This window comes from Chelonoidis abingdonii, chromosome 25 (genome assembly GCF_003597395.2).
Source record: "Chelonoidis abingdonii isolate Lonesome George chromosome 25, CheloAbing_2.0, whole genome shotgun sequence".
In the NCBI taxonomy this organism is placed as follows: Eukaryota; Metazoa; Chordata; order Testudines; family Testudinidae; genus Chelonoidis; species Chelonoidis abingdonii.
Window position 1 is genome coordinate 16,396,460 of NC_133793.1, and position 17,091 is coordinate 16,413,550.

A 17,091-nucleotide genomic window follows, 5' to 3' on the forward strand; every position below is an offset into this window, starting at 1 on the left:
ATACCACCCACAAACAGACGGCCTTGTGGAAAGGTTCAATAGGACCCTCAAGGCCATGATCAGGAAAGTGGTGAGCCGGGATGGGAAAGACTGGGATACCCTATTGCCTTACCTCATGTTTGCCATCCGGGAAGTCCCACAGGCCTCCACAGGTTTCTCTCCATTCGAACTACTATATGGGCGCCATCCCCGGGGCATATTGGATATAACCAGAGAAACCTGGGAAGAGGAGCCAAATCCCGGAAGGAACATAGTCGAGCATGTACTACAGATGAGGGATTGGATAGCTCGAGTTACACCCATTGTACGGGAACACTTGGAGAAAGCACAGGAGACCCAACGAACCCATTATAACCACCAAGCAAAGCTTCGACGGTTCCAACCAGGGGATTGAGTAATGGTCCTGGTGCCCACAGCAGAAAGCAAGCTGTTGGCCCAGTGGCAGGGACCCTCTGATGTGATTGAAGCTGTGGGAGAGGTAAACTATAAGGTGTGGAAGCCAGGCCGCAGGAAACCGGAGCAAATTTACCACATCAATCTTCTAAAACCTTGGCGTGATTGATAGGCATGCTTAGTCACCCAGGAGACCCTTCCCCAGAAGGATAACTTACACGAACAAGTGAGAATATCACCCGACTTGACACCAGACCAAAAGGTTGAGGCAGCCGACATGATTAATCGCAATCAAGATGTGTTCTTTACAAAACCGGGGCGGACGACTGAGACCTATCACCATATCAGCACGATCCCCAGACCCAAGGTAACACTGAGACCCTACTGAATCCCAGCAGCCAAAAGAGAGGAAATCAAGGCTGAAGTAAAGAAAATGTTAGAATTAGGTGTTGTTGAAGAATCCTACAGTCAGTGGTGCAGTCCAATAGTTCTAGTGCCTAAACCTGACGGTACCATGAGATTCTGTAATGACTTTTGCCGACTGAATGAAGTATCCCAGTTCGATGCGTACCTCATACCATGCATCGACGAACTGGTTGACCGACTGGGTAGTGCCCAATTCTTGACTACACTGGATCTGACAATAGGGTATTGACAGATTCCCCTGATCAAAGAAGCTAAAGAAAAGACAGCGTTCTCCACCCCGGACAGGCTATTCCAGTACATAGTCCTCCCTTTTGTGCTACATGGGGCCCCAGCCACATTCCAGCGCCTCATGGATAAGCTGCTGCGCCCCCATACTAGTTATGCCGCCGCATACCTAGATGATGTCATCATCCATACGCCAGACTGGGGAACCCACTTGGAGAAAGTTGAGGCCGTACTACGCACCTTAAGGCGGGCTGGCCTCACCGCTAATCCCGCTAAATGCACCATAGGACTAGCAGAGGCTAAGTACCTGGGATATATTGTTGGAAGGGGTATAGTGAAACCCCAAACTAATAAGCTAGAAGCGATTCAAAACTGGCCCCGGCCGACCCGAAAGAAGCAGGTCCGTGCGTTCCTAGGTATGGTAGGCTACTACCGATGTTTTATTCCCCACTTAACCAGTAGGGCAAGTCCTCTAATGGACCTGGTGAAGGCCAGAGGTCCAGACATGGAGAAGTGGACTGACGCAGCAGAAAGGGCATTCATGGACCTTTGGACGGCTCTCTGTAATGACCCCATACTCATAGCCCTGGACTTTACCCAGGAATTTATTTTGCAAACAGATGCTTCCTAGGTGAGGTTGGGGGCGGTTCTGTCACAAATGATTGGAGAAGAAGAACACCCGATCCTCTACCTAAGCAGAAAGCTGCTCCCAAGAGAACAGAAGTATGCAGTAGTCGAGAGAGAATGCCTTGCTGTCAAATGGGCCATGGAGACACTGCGTTATTACCTCTTAGGCCGGCGATTTACTCTTGTAACAGACCATGCACCCCTTCAGTGGATGCAGAGAAATAAGGAAAAGAATGCAAGGGTCACCAGGTGGTTCTTATCCCTCCAACCATTCCAGTTCCACATACGGCACAGGACTGGATGCCACCACGGCAACGCTGATGGCCTTTCACGAGCACACTGCCTGGCGTCCCAAGTTGCCAAATCCTATGGTGTTGAGCAGGGGGCGGGATATGTAATGGGGCAAGGCCACATGGCTACAGTAAAGTACTGAGAAACAGGTATGTTAGTTCCACGCTAAAGAAGTCCCTAGTACCATGGTAACCAAATGGCAGTTGCTCGGGATTAATCAAGGCACCTGGGGTCAATTAAGATCTTTCTAGAAGGCAGTGGAGATAGCTACTTTAATTAGAACACCTGCAGCCAATCAAGGCAGGCTAATCAGGGCACCTGGGTTTAAAAAGGAGCTCACTCCAGTCAGGCAGGGAGGAGCCAGAGGAGAAGGAGCGTGTGTGAGGAGCTGGGAGCAAGAAGGCAAGGAGCTGAGAGTGAGAGAGTGTACTGCTGGAGGATTGAGGAGAACAAGTGTTATCAGGCACCAGGAGGAAGGTCCTGTGGTGAGGATAAAGAAGGTGTTTGGAGGAGGCCATGGGGAAGTAGCCCAGGGAGTTGTAGCTGTCATGCAGCTGTTAGAAGACACACTCTAGACTGCTGCAATCCACAGGGCCCTGGGCTGGAACCCGGAGTGGAGGGCGGGCCTGGGTTCCCTCCAAACCTCGCAACTCTTGATCGGACACAGGAGGAGGTGACCCAGACTGTGGGTTCCACAAGAGGGGAAAATCACTGAGGTGATCAAATCCGTCAATAAGCGCAGGACCCACTAAGGTAGAAGAGGAACTTTGTCACAAGGGCCAAGACCCTATCCCTGTAGGACCGTATTGGAAATACACTCAGTCTATGATGATTCCCTGCTTACTTATCAGCTAGTTTTTAATACATTTAATGTGTGTCGTATTAATTTTGTGTTGTTCTAGTTTTCTTAATCAAAATGGCAAAACAGTACCAAGTCAATGCCTTATCGAATTCTATGTATGTTACGTCAACACCATTACCTTTATCGACTAAACTTGGAATTGCATCAAAAAAGATCTCAAGTTAGTTTGACAGGATCTATTTGCCATAAACCCATGTTGATTGGCATTAATTATATTACCCTCCTTTAATTATTGATTGAGTCCCATATCAGCTGCACCATTATCTTTCCTGGGATTGATGTCAGTTTGACAGGCCTATAATCACCTAGGTCATCCTGCTTACCCCTTTTTAAATTTTGGCAAAACATTAGCTTTCTTCCAGTTTTCTGGTACTTCTCCAGTGTTCCAGACTTCAAAATCCAAGAAAATCAACATTAATAGTCCTGTGATCTCCTCAGCCAGCTCTTTAAAAACTTTCATGAGGTTCAAAAAAATCCTGTTGACTTTTCCCATGTTTGCTGTCGTGGTGGGTGCTCCTGTGCAGCATATGTAATAAAATATAACAAGAATGGCACTTTGTGGCCTTACCCAAACAAGTGATGCATGCACCCAGAGCTTTGTCTTCCTTCATCACTTACACTGAAGGAAGAAGCTACTTACTTACATTTTATTATTTTGTTCCATTTCATTTGTTTTACATATGGAAACTGCCCTCTGGAGAGCTGAAATCAAGTCTTGGATGTAATAGAAGATGATGGAACATGCCATGGTGGGATGCACGATGTGCAGTGTTATCTGCTGTTTAGCTGATTGACACACTAGGGGCTAGTCTCCTTGCCTCTCAGTGTTCCCTGCCTCTGTTACGCTGCAAAAGTCATTTCCATCCCCCTGCACAGGCTGAAAGATGAGCAGCAATATATGTAATTTAGACACTACTGGAATCTCTTCCCCCAGCCCTGTTTATTTTGTATAAGATTCCATCAGTTAAAAATCACTCAAATATGAATAAAACGGAAGTAATAAAACACGACAGGCTATTTTCAGTAAATGTCTTTTCACTTGATAGGCTTCTTGTGGCTGATCATCCTACAATGTCAAGCATAAATTAACATGATTAACTGAACTAGGAAGGCTGTAATGACTCCTTTGCAGTAGAGAGCACAGCTTTCTGGGTAACTGAAATAAGCTTCCAAGAGCTCCGCTCTGTGCTAAGATGGCTACTCATAGAGCCCTGCAGTTCAGAGTCAGAGAGAATAATGGATCACATCCAGAGGCAAATCTACAGGGAATATAAGTTAATGCAATGTATACCTTCTTCCTACCCCCACAATATGAAAATAACGCTAATTTAGACTCTTTTTAGAATCTGTTCTTTAGGCTCATACTCACTTACCAATGAGTAAGGCTGTGACTCTTTCATGGAGGTCATGGAAGTCACAGATTCTGTGACTTTCCGGGATCTCCGTGACTTCTGCAGCTGCAGGTGTGGCTGACCCCAGGTCTGCCCTGGGGCCAGCTGCACTGGCTGCTGCTCTGGTGGCCCCGAGCAACTGGTTCCAGGCACTGTCCTGGAGCAGCGGTCTAGGAGCAACCATGGAGGAGCAGCAGCAGTGGTGGGGTCCTGGGCTGCCTCTGGCCCTGAGGAGCAGCGGCAGGGTCACAGGTCACCCTCTCCAGCCCGGAGGAGTGGCGGTGAGGCCCTGGGCTGCACCCCCCCCCCAACCTGGAGTGGTGGGGCCATGGGCCACCTCCCCACCCAGAAGTAGCAGCATCCGCTGGAGCACTGCCACCTCCCCCTCCCCAGCAGGTAAGAGTTGGTTAGTAGGATTTTTAGTAAAAGTCAGGTGATTTTTTGGTTATTGCCTGTGACCTTTTACAAAGAACACCCGTGACTAAATCGTAGCTTTACCAATGAGTAACTTCCAGCCTCTCCTCATCTCGGCGGAAGTTACCCTCCAGCTACTCCCTCCTTAGTGGGAAATAATGCACAGGCTTCAGAAAGTATTTACAGTGATGTTGTAGCCATGTTGGTCCCAAATATTAGTGAGACAAGGTGGGTGAGGGAATATCTTTTATTGAACCAACTTCTGTTGGTGAGAGAGACAAGCTTTCAAGCATACACAGCACCTGAAGAAGAGCTCTATGTAAGTTCAAGAGCTTGTCTTTTTCACCAACAGAAATAGGTCCAATAAATGGTATTAGCTCATCCACCTTGTCTCTCTGAAGTATTGATAGTTTTGCGTAGGGAAAGAACTGCAACGGACACCTCTTTTCAAAAAAGAGAGAGATGATTTATAATCAGAAACTGATCAACACCTTTAACCTGAACTGAAAGGATGATCTGGACATGACCTCATGTGGAGGCTCCATACAATGTCTGTAATTTTGCCAGCTCATTCTAAGCATGACGAAAAGTTAAAGCAGTGACCAGGGAACCATTGAAGGTTCAGAGGTTAAGTTCAGATGAGCATCTAATCATTCTGCTCATGTTACAAAGTTCATGAGATTGCCAGTACCAGGCTCTTGGCAAATGGAATATGCCATGAAAACAATCTTTAGGTACGTCACCTTTGTGTCAAAGATGACAATAGGAAGCACAGAAGACAGTGGAAACTGGAAAAAGAAAACTCAAAAGGGCCCAGTCAAGTTAACAGCCCTATTGTTTTAAACTATATTCCTTATAGTTATATTGTATGGTGTTACTAATAAAAACGTAGATTCCAATCCTGCAATGAGCTGCAGGTAGGTGGATGCTCCTGCATGGAACTCAATGCAAAACTGGGGCCTGAGATTGTTAAATCAGAGAAAATTTTTTTGAAATGTTATTAGTTATTATGTGCTAGGTACTTTCCCAACACAGAAGAAGACACTGAAGAATTTATAATCTGAAAATCTAATTTACTCTTCAGCTGTTTGTTTTCATTTTGAAAGTCTCTGCTCTTAAAGAATGAAAGTAGATGTGTCAGTTTCATATTGGTTTCTTGTCAGTTTCCTATCAGGGCACTGTTTGGATTGCACAGGGGCCAGACAGAGGGATAGTTAAATCCAAACCCAAATGGTTTCCTTTGACATTAAAACAAAGGTAATTAAAACAAAACTTAGATTTGGGGCCTACACTGCCTGACAATATCCCTTTAACCAAATATTTTTGATCTTTGGATCAATGTTCCCTCTGTTTTTTTCCATCCACATGCGGAATAAATTTTGTTAAGTGCACTGAGGCATGTGGGGATGTGCACCACCGGTAGAAACAAAAGACCTAGATATAATATATATTTTTAAAAAGTTAACTAGGGATAATTACTCCAGCCAGGAAAGGTTAGGCATTTTAAAAATCACTACTCACAGAATTAAATGTAAGTGTAAGACAGAAATAATAATTATGAAATGCATTGACCAGTCAAAACACTAAAATAACACGTTGAAAGAATAAAATTACAGAGAATATATGTGCATTGTAGGAAGCACCAAGATGTAACAACAACAATAACACAAATATGTGTGGGAGATGAGTGTGAAATACTGTGTGGGAGAGAGACACACACAGACTGTGTGTGTGTGAGACTCAGAGACAGTGTGTGTGCTGGCTGCTGGGGAAGTTTCTGAGCGACACCATGCGCTGTCTCTTTAAGGCATTCACTGAAAGCTCTCTGCTCCTGAGCCATGTCCCCTCTCCCCCACCCTGTGGAGATGGGGTACATGGGCTGCGGGAGAGACAGAGACAGAGATCGTGTATGCTGGCTGCTGGGGAAGTTTCTGAGAGATGCCGTGCGCTGTCTCTTTAAGGCACTCACTCATTGCCCGGATGGCTTGGAAGGCTCGGTCAGACCTCAGAGCTGCTGCGAGTCCTGAGCCCTGTCCCCTCTCCCCTGCTCTGTGGGGATGGGGCACAGGAGATGGGTGCCATCAGCACCCGCCACCCCCGCTCTGCACACCCACAAGAGGGCCCTGGGAGCAGCTGCAGGGGCAATGTGGCTGCAGAGCAGCGGGGGGAGGGGCACCCGAACATACGCTATCAGATATGTGCGGCTCTGCTAAACAAGTGCATGGCACTTGATTGACTCTTGGGCGGCCGCCCGACCATGCAACTTAGAGGGAACACAGCTTTGGACTCCAGTGGCTTGTTCCTGTTCAGTAGTAGTGTGCTCAGGCCAGTGCCTAATTTGTAATGAAAGGGGTGCTGGGGCTCAAGCAATTAGGTGCTGAGGCTCAAGCAATTTTTTAACATTCATAACTGATGTGGCAGGCCCAGAGGTGCCAGGGCTCTGAGCTACCAAGCTTAGAGGTGCCGGGGCTCAGCCCTGGCAAGCCCAGGCACAAATTAAGCTCTGGCACAAGCAGAATGAGCCTGCCATTGGGAGTCAGGATAACCTGAGAAGAGCTGGTTGGGAACTTTTGGACAAACCAGGTTTTTGTAGGAAAATGCCAATTTGCCCAAACCGAACCCATCCGCAGGAACATATCGGGTTCGATGAAAATGTTGCTGAGGAAGGGTTTCCTGGCCAAGATGGAATTCCTGATTAAACCCAGAGAGATCCTGTTCCTGCAGAACTGAGTGGCTGTTAGGGCACTCATCTGGGATGTGAGTGTCCCTGGTTTGAATCCCTGCTTTGGAGTAGGAATGTAAACCCAGGTCTCCCTAGTGAGTGCTTTGACAACAGGGCTCTAGAAGCAATGTCTTTGGCTCCATGAATATTTATTTATTCATACAAAGTGGGATGGCCCTAACCAGCTATAGGGAGAGACAGAGAGTAGCCCGGTTAGGGTGCTTGCCTGGAGTGTGGGAGACCAGTGTTTCAGTCCCTGCTCTGAATCAGGCTGAGTGGAGACTTAAACTTGACTCTTCAGATCTAGATTTCTGACTCTGGGGGTGAAGACTTTCTGTTTCATCATCAAAAAAGTGTTGAAAGGTCACTGTTTCATCCCAGGGTGGACTGAGACAAAGGTCCACACACTCAAAAATAGTCACAGGGTGGGAAAGCCATCATCTGCCCAGTTCTAGTCCTGAATGCTAATCCTGGCTCTGCCACTGATTCACTGTATGGCCTTGGCCAAGTCATGTTTCTATCTCAGTGTCTCCAGCTGGCAAATTGAGTTGTTAAGGCACCTACTTCTCAGGGATGTTGTGTGCTTTAAATAGCTCATGTACATCCAGGGCTTTAAAGATTTAGGGCCAGATTCTCTGTGGTTATAAATTAGTGCCACCGGGTTGCAATCAGTCAAGCTAGCCTGATTTACATCAGCTGACAAGTGGCCCATCAAGTGCTATCAAATGCTCAGGAGCAGTAGTGACAAATTGTTTGAGAAATGAGATTGAAGCCCTTGCCTTGCAATGGAGGACTGCATTCAAGAAAACGCCACTACACAGTACTGCACCATGCGCTGGACTTTGCTGCTTTGCCAGACTCAGACAATGACTTGATTGCCAATGGCTTAGCAAAGGGCTCCCTGCAAAATGTTCCCCCTTAGCTTGTGACAGGGATGCATGTGTGGTCATGGTTGGAGAATCAATCCATTTAAATGAAAACTAACACAGCTGAAGAGGGCAAGAGGGAGCTCCATGGGGCAAAGAATCTCCCATTAGAGTGCCCCTGAAGGGAATGTTCATGCTTTGTTCCTACAAGCTATTCTGAGTATCCTGAGACTACAGCCCCGTGTTTAGCTTGTGTGGTTGGCAACAGGGGACATGAACACCTTGCAGAGGGATGTATTCCTGGAAATAAATACCTGACACTTGGTGCATTCCAAAGGGGGTTGGAGAGGCTGTTCAGAGGTATTTTTATGAGCCGCAGCAATAACTAGCCTTTTGCTGGAATGATTTAGCAGTACCCAGAGAAAGGGAGTGACTCCATCACAGACTGGAGTATCACTCGACCTCTCTCTCAAACTGTGGTGGGATTTAAAAGGAGCTTCTGTCAGCCCATCTTTACATTCAGTTTATGATGACCCTGATAGCACATTTTTTGCAAGATGTGTTAACCAACTCAATAAGCCAACCTGATTCGTTGTAGTTTACAATAAATGCCATGAAAACTTCCAAGAATGCATTTCAGCAGAGAGCTGATAACAGCTTAGACAAGCTTTTAAACCTGAGAATAACCTTTTCTTCAGAGATTTGATGGTAAAGATGAAGTGTCTCTTTGACTTCATTATTAAAGCAGAATTATCTCCCTCCAGCTCAGTTTTAGAGGGAGTAACACACACAGACAGAGCAATTAGAGAAATCTCCTTGACCTTCAGCAACTTAATCATCTGCCAGAGTTCTTTCTAATAGTGTGGTAATAGTTAAGTTCTTCTGAATGTCATAAAAACCACTATAACTGGAGACTACAGTAAAGTGCTGATCAATGCATCAAATGAGTCAATCCAAAAGCAATATGTCTACATAATGAGAATCATAAAACCTATGGCAGAGCCAGGAGACGACATGAATAAGAACACTGCTTAATTATTGTAGGAATGCCTTCTGCATTTGTCACACCTGAAGCCTGCCTTTATAAAACAAAATCACACCTTTGCCATCCAAGGACTTCACAGAACAGGGGGCCCAGTCCAGCAGGGCTTACTCAGAGATACTCCCACGCAAGCCAGTGGGAGGTTTGATTGAGAAAAAGCTGCAGAATTTGGTCCAGGGGTGTGACTTTCCCTCCCTAATGAGCCACTGCTTAGTGTAAACAGAAAGCAAAATGAAACAGTGACTATGATTCCCTTTAAACAAATACCTGCCAGGTCATAATGACTTCTTCTGCCGAAAGGGGAAAAGGCTCATGGAGATTCCCCCCTGTGCTGAGGATAGTTAAATGAATCATGCCATTGCCAGGAGGTTGGGTACACAGCTCACCAGAGCTTCCAGCACACTGCTTAGGGCTAGGGGAGCTGAGATACCATGATGCAAGGCATAGACTGAATGGATCAGAAGAGCTCCCAGCTATGATGGAGAGGGAAGGACTAGATGAATCACTGAAGGTCCCACCGTGAGGAAGAGAGATGGAAGAGATAAATAGCGGGAGGTCTGCCCAAGGTCCCCGTGGAGAAGCAGGAGAGGATCCCTAAAGGTTGAAGGAGACCCTGCCACAGAAGATGCACTGTGATGCAGAAGGATGAAAGGTGCTTTCTTGGTGGACTCAATGGCTGACTGAATCTACAGGGCTGGACTAAGGAGTCAGTCCTGCAAAGTGCTGAGCACCTTGAGCTTCTATGGATTAGAATGGGAATCGAGGCCACTCAGCACTAGCAATGGGGAGAGAACTGAGTGCTTCGTTCAGTGGCCAAAACAAAAAACTGAAGAAAAAAAAAAGTTTTGTGGAACCTGAAATGCTTTTTGTCAGTGTTTCATTTTGTTTTTGGTTGTTGTTTCAAATCAGAAACAAAACATCATTTCAACCTTGCTGGATTTTTATTTTTTAAACTTGGCCAAAACTATTCCCTAAATTCAACCCAAATTTGCCAATAGTTTCAGTAGACCCCAAACTGCATTTGTCAGTGAATATAACTGTAGTGATTTGCTGTCCCTCCCGGTCAGTCTTGGAGGGAGGCCACACCCCCTCACTACAATACTATTTGACAGAAAAAATCCCACCCCCTAGCTCTGCTCAGCACCTGAAGGCCCAGTTGGAACCCCAGATGAGCCACTCACCTGACCATCTACCCCATGGGATTTTTCTGATCCTCACGTCCTTTATTAACTAGGGCTGTCCAGGTGGATAATGTGGAGCCATTTATTTGACCAGCATATAGGCAGTACACCAGCTTCTGGACCACAAATCTCCCATCTTTGGGACTCACCCGTTTTCCCTCCTACATCAGCCCAGGCACAGAGGGGATTAAGACAAGTGCAACTTTTTGGTGTCAAGCAGCCTTGGCACCTCTTGCTGCCCATGAGAGAAGTTTCACTTTTTATACAGAGCAGAGCTAGCATTTCATGACTCTTTAAGGCTAGTGCTGCTGTCCAGGAAGCTAGGAAACCCAAACACAATTCATGGGCCCAGCATGGAGCATTTGGAAAACACACTAAGGTTTTCCAAGGAGTTCTGGAGTGCACTGCCCACCCCCTACATCCATAAGGAAAACAGGATGCAGGCTGCATTCCTGCTTGCATTCTAGGGCATTCCATACCAGCACAAACACATTTGCACAATTCCAATTAAACCCTGTCATTCATAGCACCCTGCTGCTGATAAGGGCCTGATTAATAGGCGAATTGTCTTTTTTTTTTTTTTTAACTCTCTGTGCTAATTGTTTTTTCCCTCTCCCATTTCTTGCTCTAAAGGCACTTTTGAGGAGACCAGCTGATTGCACTGGAAGTTGCATGGGAACACTTAATCTTTTCCTGGTTTTGTTTTTTGGGTTGCCACTGAGACCAGCATGTCCAATACACATCTCACCAGTGCAGATGACTGGCAAAATACTGCCCTTGTGCCTCAAGATAAACAAGCCCAGATTCATGTGTTTGCTCCTGACATGGAATATAATCAGGACAATGATTTGGTGACTTTTTGCTGGTGTTGTTTCCTGTACAGTCCCGGTTTCCCTTGCTGAGATCTTGGGCGCATAGCAACAAAACAGCAAAACAAAGCCAACCACTGAAGGCATTAAAAGTATTATCCCAGGCAGAAGGGTGGGTCCTGTCATTCCTCCTGCACCCATGGCACTGGTATTAGCCTCAACTTTGAACATTCCAGGGGTGCTGGCACTTTGCATGCCATGCTCATTAGCTAACCAGTCTTTGTAGATAAAGCTGTTGGAGGCCTTCGAGGAGGTGGTTTTCACTCCAAGCCTTGAAGGCAAAAGCGAGATGTGCACACTTGTCAGTCTTTTACTTCAGGACTTGGACTTTGCAGAGTGTTTTTTTCTTTAACTCTAAAGGCAGCTTTCCCCTGCTGGCGTAGCACGGAGGAACAGCTCTCCCCAAGTTAGTGTGTAGGGGTGGGGTTAGCCTACCTCTTGTTTACTAAGTCTGTACACTTTGGGCTCCATTCTCTGCTGAGCTTAGCTGAGTGCAGCAGAGGTGTGGGGTCCAGCAGAGAGTTAGCTACACCTTTCTAAGCTGGAGCAGACTGAGGGCTGTTCTAACTCTGTAAGGGGCCTTCCACCAGCAGAACATAGCCAGAGTACATTGCACTCAGCGTCTAGTCCTCCTTGCCCTTCTCTATCTTGTCCCTAATCCCAGCATACTCCCTGTGCTGGGGGTAGTGCGGAGGGTGGCACAGGACCCAGCTCCACTGATTGCTTCCCATGCTGGGGCATAGAGTTTGAGTCTGTTTCCTTAGTGCAGAGCAGTGTAAAAGGGACTGAGTGAGCCAGAAAAGTTGGCCCACAACATATTGTGGCTGAGTAGTTAAAAAAGAAGCAGGTAAAGTAACCTAAACGAAACTCCACATTCTCCAAATGAGACATGGGTCAGCTACATTTACCCTCAGCGACACTCCTGGCTGCATCCCACCCCCAAGCTGGTGTTAGCGGTGAGCCATGCCCCAGAGTCCAGGATCGTCTCCAACCTTGGGGAAGAAGTGTTGCCTGGCTTCTGGAAAGAGACACCTGGCAGCTGCTTCTGCTCTGTCTCTTACCATGATTCTCACTGAAATGCTGCTGCTATGCCAATCTCCTTCCACAGCCTCATCTCTGTGCCACGCTGGGCTCAGGCACTACCACCTAACCCAGCTGCAGTGGCAGTGGCTAGCAGACATTGGCTTTTACCACGTTACTGCCTCTTCATCACTCTGATTCCCTTCCCAAGCTTTAACTCAGCACCCATGCTTTAACTGAGCAGTGGTGATTTCAGTTCTACCACTGCTAGGAAGTTTCTTCCCAAAGTTCATTCAGTTCTATTAGTGTACAATGCAAGAGAACTCAGTAGCACACAGGCCCCTTAGGCAGAGTCCTTGCCAAATGGGATTCATTCTTTTCAACAAAACAGAAAACTGGTTCCTCTCCCTTGCTATCTGGCTTGGGACCAAACCCCACTACCCAGGAGTGCAAGACTCAGGTTTCTGCTATGGCAACTCCACACTCACAGCAGGGTCAGTTCGCTCTTGTTACCTGTGTAACCCTTCTGCCCCTCTGAGTGGGCAGCCACAAGGGCCGGGTTCAATATTGAGGGGTTCCATGTCAATAATGCAATGCAAAACTAGTTCAAGCCCAACCCAGTGACCTGGGACAATTGCATACCACCCCCCACCGGGTGCCTCTAGGAGGCAATACTTCCCCTCTCACAAGCACAGAGTCTGAGTATAGCAAAATCCTTTTAATAAAGGAGGGAAACAATGCAGCATTATGTTGGGGAAACACCACAACCAGGATTCATAACACAAACCATGAGCAAAAGACCCATCCCCAAGCTAGTCTGGCAATGTCCTTTTCCCTTCAGGGTCTTAAGTCCAACCACCCTAAACATCACCCCAAAATCCCAAAAGTCCGACACCCCAAGAGTCTCTGTACCTGATCAGTGCAGCCCCAGAGTTCAAAAGTTTATCTGCAGAGTTCTATACCCTCCCCCCAGCTAGATGGAAAGTGGGGGGAGAAAGGATCACATGGAGTGTTAAGGGGCACCTTATGTGGTCCAAGGCTGACTGCCCCACCTCTCTGTGGAGTTCTGCTGCAGCCTTCACCATGAGCCGCTCCACTCCACCAGCCATCCCGTGAGCCGCTCCCACCGTCCCACAAGTTGCTCCGCTCTGCACTGCTTCATTCCACTCTCCATCCCATGGGCCACTCCAACCATCCCGCAAACTGCTCGGCACAGCTCCACTTACCGTCCCATGGGCCGCTGCAATCATCCCACAAACTGCTGTGCTCTGCCAGCTGCTTAGCAATATATCTTCAGGCTCCCCCACTAGTCAACACCACACTCAGTAATCTTAGCTCTTTAGTGATTTCAGCTTGCAGTGAGGGAACCCCAGTGCTAGTGCACCCTTGGCCCAAAGGGAATTCAGCACAGCAGCCTGTAACTAGACCCTTAATAGAATCAAAATTAGCTTTACTATTCAACAGTGGTGGTGCAGCAATTGATGTTCCAGCCCCTCAAAGGGGACCCATAGGTTCAGGTTCAGGTTCAGGTTCAGGTTCAGGTTCAGGTTCAGGTTCAGGTTCAGGTTCAGGTTCAGGTTCAGGTTCAGGTTCAGGTTCCTATTTCTCCCCTCCCTATTCATTGGCTTTTAGAACCCACGTCCCTTGTTTAGCAAGTGCTACTTAGTTGATGGTGAGTCCTTCTGTCATAAAACAGTCCCACTGGTCTTGATTCACATAATCAGGGTAACAACACTTTATTCTTCCTGCTCCAATAGCAGAGAAACTGGGGATCCCATAGCAGCCAAAGTGACCATTTGGGCAGCTGTGGGCTCATGCTAGGTGGGGTGGGTGTGCCTATGCAAACAAGATCAGCCCCCTAAGTCCTTTTCCACACTCCCCACAATTCACCACCAGATGTCAGAGTAGAGCTCATCCTGACTCTGCTTACATCTGTGTATCACACAGCAAGGATAACGTGCCTGGAAAGATAATGGAGCAAATCATTAAGCAATCAATTTGCAAACATCTAGATAATAAGGTGATAAGTAATAGTCAGCATAGATTTGTGTCACAAACAAATTGTGCCAAACCAACCTGATAGGTTTCTTTGACAGAGTAATAAGTCTTGTGGATAGGGAGGAAGCGGTAGACATGATATATCTTGACTTAAGTAAAGCTTTTTATACTGTATCACATCACCTTCTCATAAACAAACTAGGACAATGCAACCTAGATTGAGCTACTATAAGGTGGGTCCAAACTGGTTGGAAAACCATTCCCAGAAAGTAGGTATCCGTGGTTCACAGTCATGCTGGAAGGGCATGACGAGTGAGGTCCCACAGGGATCAGATCTGCGTCTGGTTCTGTTCAATATCTCCATCAATGATTTAGATAATGGCATAGAGAGTACACTTATAAAATTCAAAATGATCTGGACAAACTGGAGAAATAGTCTGAAGTAAATAGGATGAAATTCAATATGGACAAATGCAAAGTACTCCATTTAGGAAGGAACAATCAGTTGCACACATACAAAATGAAAAATGACTATTGTGATGGTGTACCCCATAAGGCTTCATGGGAATATGCTTATGAACGTATATATGATATAACTGGAATACGTTTTATGCTACATATGCCATGTAACATATCTCTGTAAAGGTTATGATCTACTGAATATATTACTTCTGTTTGTATGCATGTTTCATTATTGTACTTGAAGTTAGCAATATTGGCTCCATACTTGCTTGATAGCCTTAGTAAAGCATTTGGTCAGCTTCTTGAGAAAGGGGTGTGCAAATTAAGTGCCCAATCAAGAATCACTTATGCTGACAATGAACTCGAAGACGTCAATCCACATCAGAGCTTTCCCAGGAATATGGCTTGACTGGTAAGAAACTCAGTCATGTATGGACATGTGACTTGCCCACGTGACTTCAAAACTCCATCTGGGACCTGGACTTTGCATAGGAGAGAGGAGGGGGTCTCTATCAGTAGAGAAAATCTATTAAACCTCCTGGGAGACCCCTCCATTTTGTCTTCAGTTGGCTAAAGAAAGAACCTCTCCACCCCCAAGGATACCTGAACGAAACTGGAACAAAGGACAGTAACTACAGGGGGTGTGACTGATTGCTGGACCCAGACTAGCAGGAGACTAGTCTGTAAAAGGAAGCTTACTGGAACTGATGAGGTTTTATTTGTATTCAGTTTTCTTAGACATAGACTTGCGTGTTCTATTGTATTTTACTTGGTAATTCACTTTGCTCTGTCTGTCACTACTTGGAACCACTTAAATTCTACTTTCTGTATTTAATAAAATCATGTTGTACTTATTAATTAACCCAGCATATGTATTAATACCTGGGGGTGGGTGGGAAACAGCTGTGCATATCTCGCTGTAAGTGTTATAGAGGGCGAACAATTTAGGAGTTTACCCTGCATAAGCTTTATACAGGGTAAAACGGATTTATCTGGGGTTTGGACCACATTGGGAGTTGGACATCTGTGTGTGAAAGACAGGAACACTTCTTAAATTTCCTTCAGTTAAGTCTGCAGCATTGGGGCATGTGGTTCAGACCCAGGGTCTGTGTTGGAGCAGATGGGTGTGTCTGGCTCAACAAGTTGGGGTGCTGGAGTCCTGAGCTGGCAGGAAAAACAGGGGCAGAAGTAGTCTTGGCACATCAGTTGGCAGCTCCCAAGGGGGTTTCTATGATCCAACCTGTCACAACTGCCTAGGAAGGAGTACTGTGGAAAGGGATCTGGGGGTCATAGTCGGCCATAAACTAAATATGACTCAACAGTGTAACACTGTTGCAAAAAAAAGTGAGCATCATTCTGGGCTGTATTAGCAGGAGTATTGTAAGCAAGACACGAGAAGTAATTCTTCCACTCTACTCTGCGCTGATTAGACCTCAGCTGGAGTATTGTGTCCAGTTCTGAGTGCCACATTTCAGGAAAAATGTGGAGAAAATGAAGAAAGTCCAGAGAAGAGCAACAAAAATGATTACAGGTCTAGAAAACATGACCCGTGAGGGAAGATTGAAAAAACTGGGTTTGTTTAGTCTGGAGAAGAGAAGGCTGGGGGGGGGGAGATGGGGACATGATAACAGTTTTCAAGTACATAAAAGGTTGCTATAAGGAGGAGGGAGAAGAATTGTTCTGCTTAACCTCTGAGGATAGGACAAGACGCAATGGGCTTAAGTTGCAGCAAGGGCAGTTTAGGTTGGAGATTAGGAAAAAAAACTTTCTAATTGTCAGAGCTGTTAAGCATTGGAATAAATTGCCTAGGGAGGTTGTGGAATCTCCATCATTGGAGATTGTTAAGAGCAGGTTAGACAAACACCTGTCAGGGATGGTCTAGATAATACTTAGTCCTGCCATGAGCGCAGGGGACTGGACTAGATGACCTTTCAAGGTCCCTTCCAGTTCTGTGATTCTATGATAATAATGTTTAATTATCCTACACCCCAAACTTACATGCATTTTGAATAAAACAACCACCATTTTCACACATAGTCGACTGAGATGGGGTGCCTACCTTTCATCAGTTGCAAAAGAATTAATATGGACCCGCCAGGCCAATTAACCAGCCTCGATGCACCAGGAGGGTGGGCCAGGCTGAATTAGAACTAAATCCCAGTTGGGGAGAGAAGTTTGTGGCCACAATGAGTGGGGTGAACCCACACAGGGAGAGAAGACCCTGAGGGAAATGCCCTGTCTCTGGGGAGCAGCCTGAACAGAAGGCTGACAGGGGAAAAGATTAGATGGGCTTCTCCGAGGT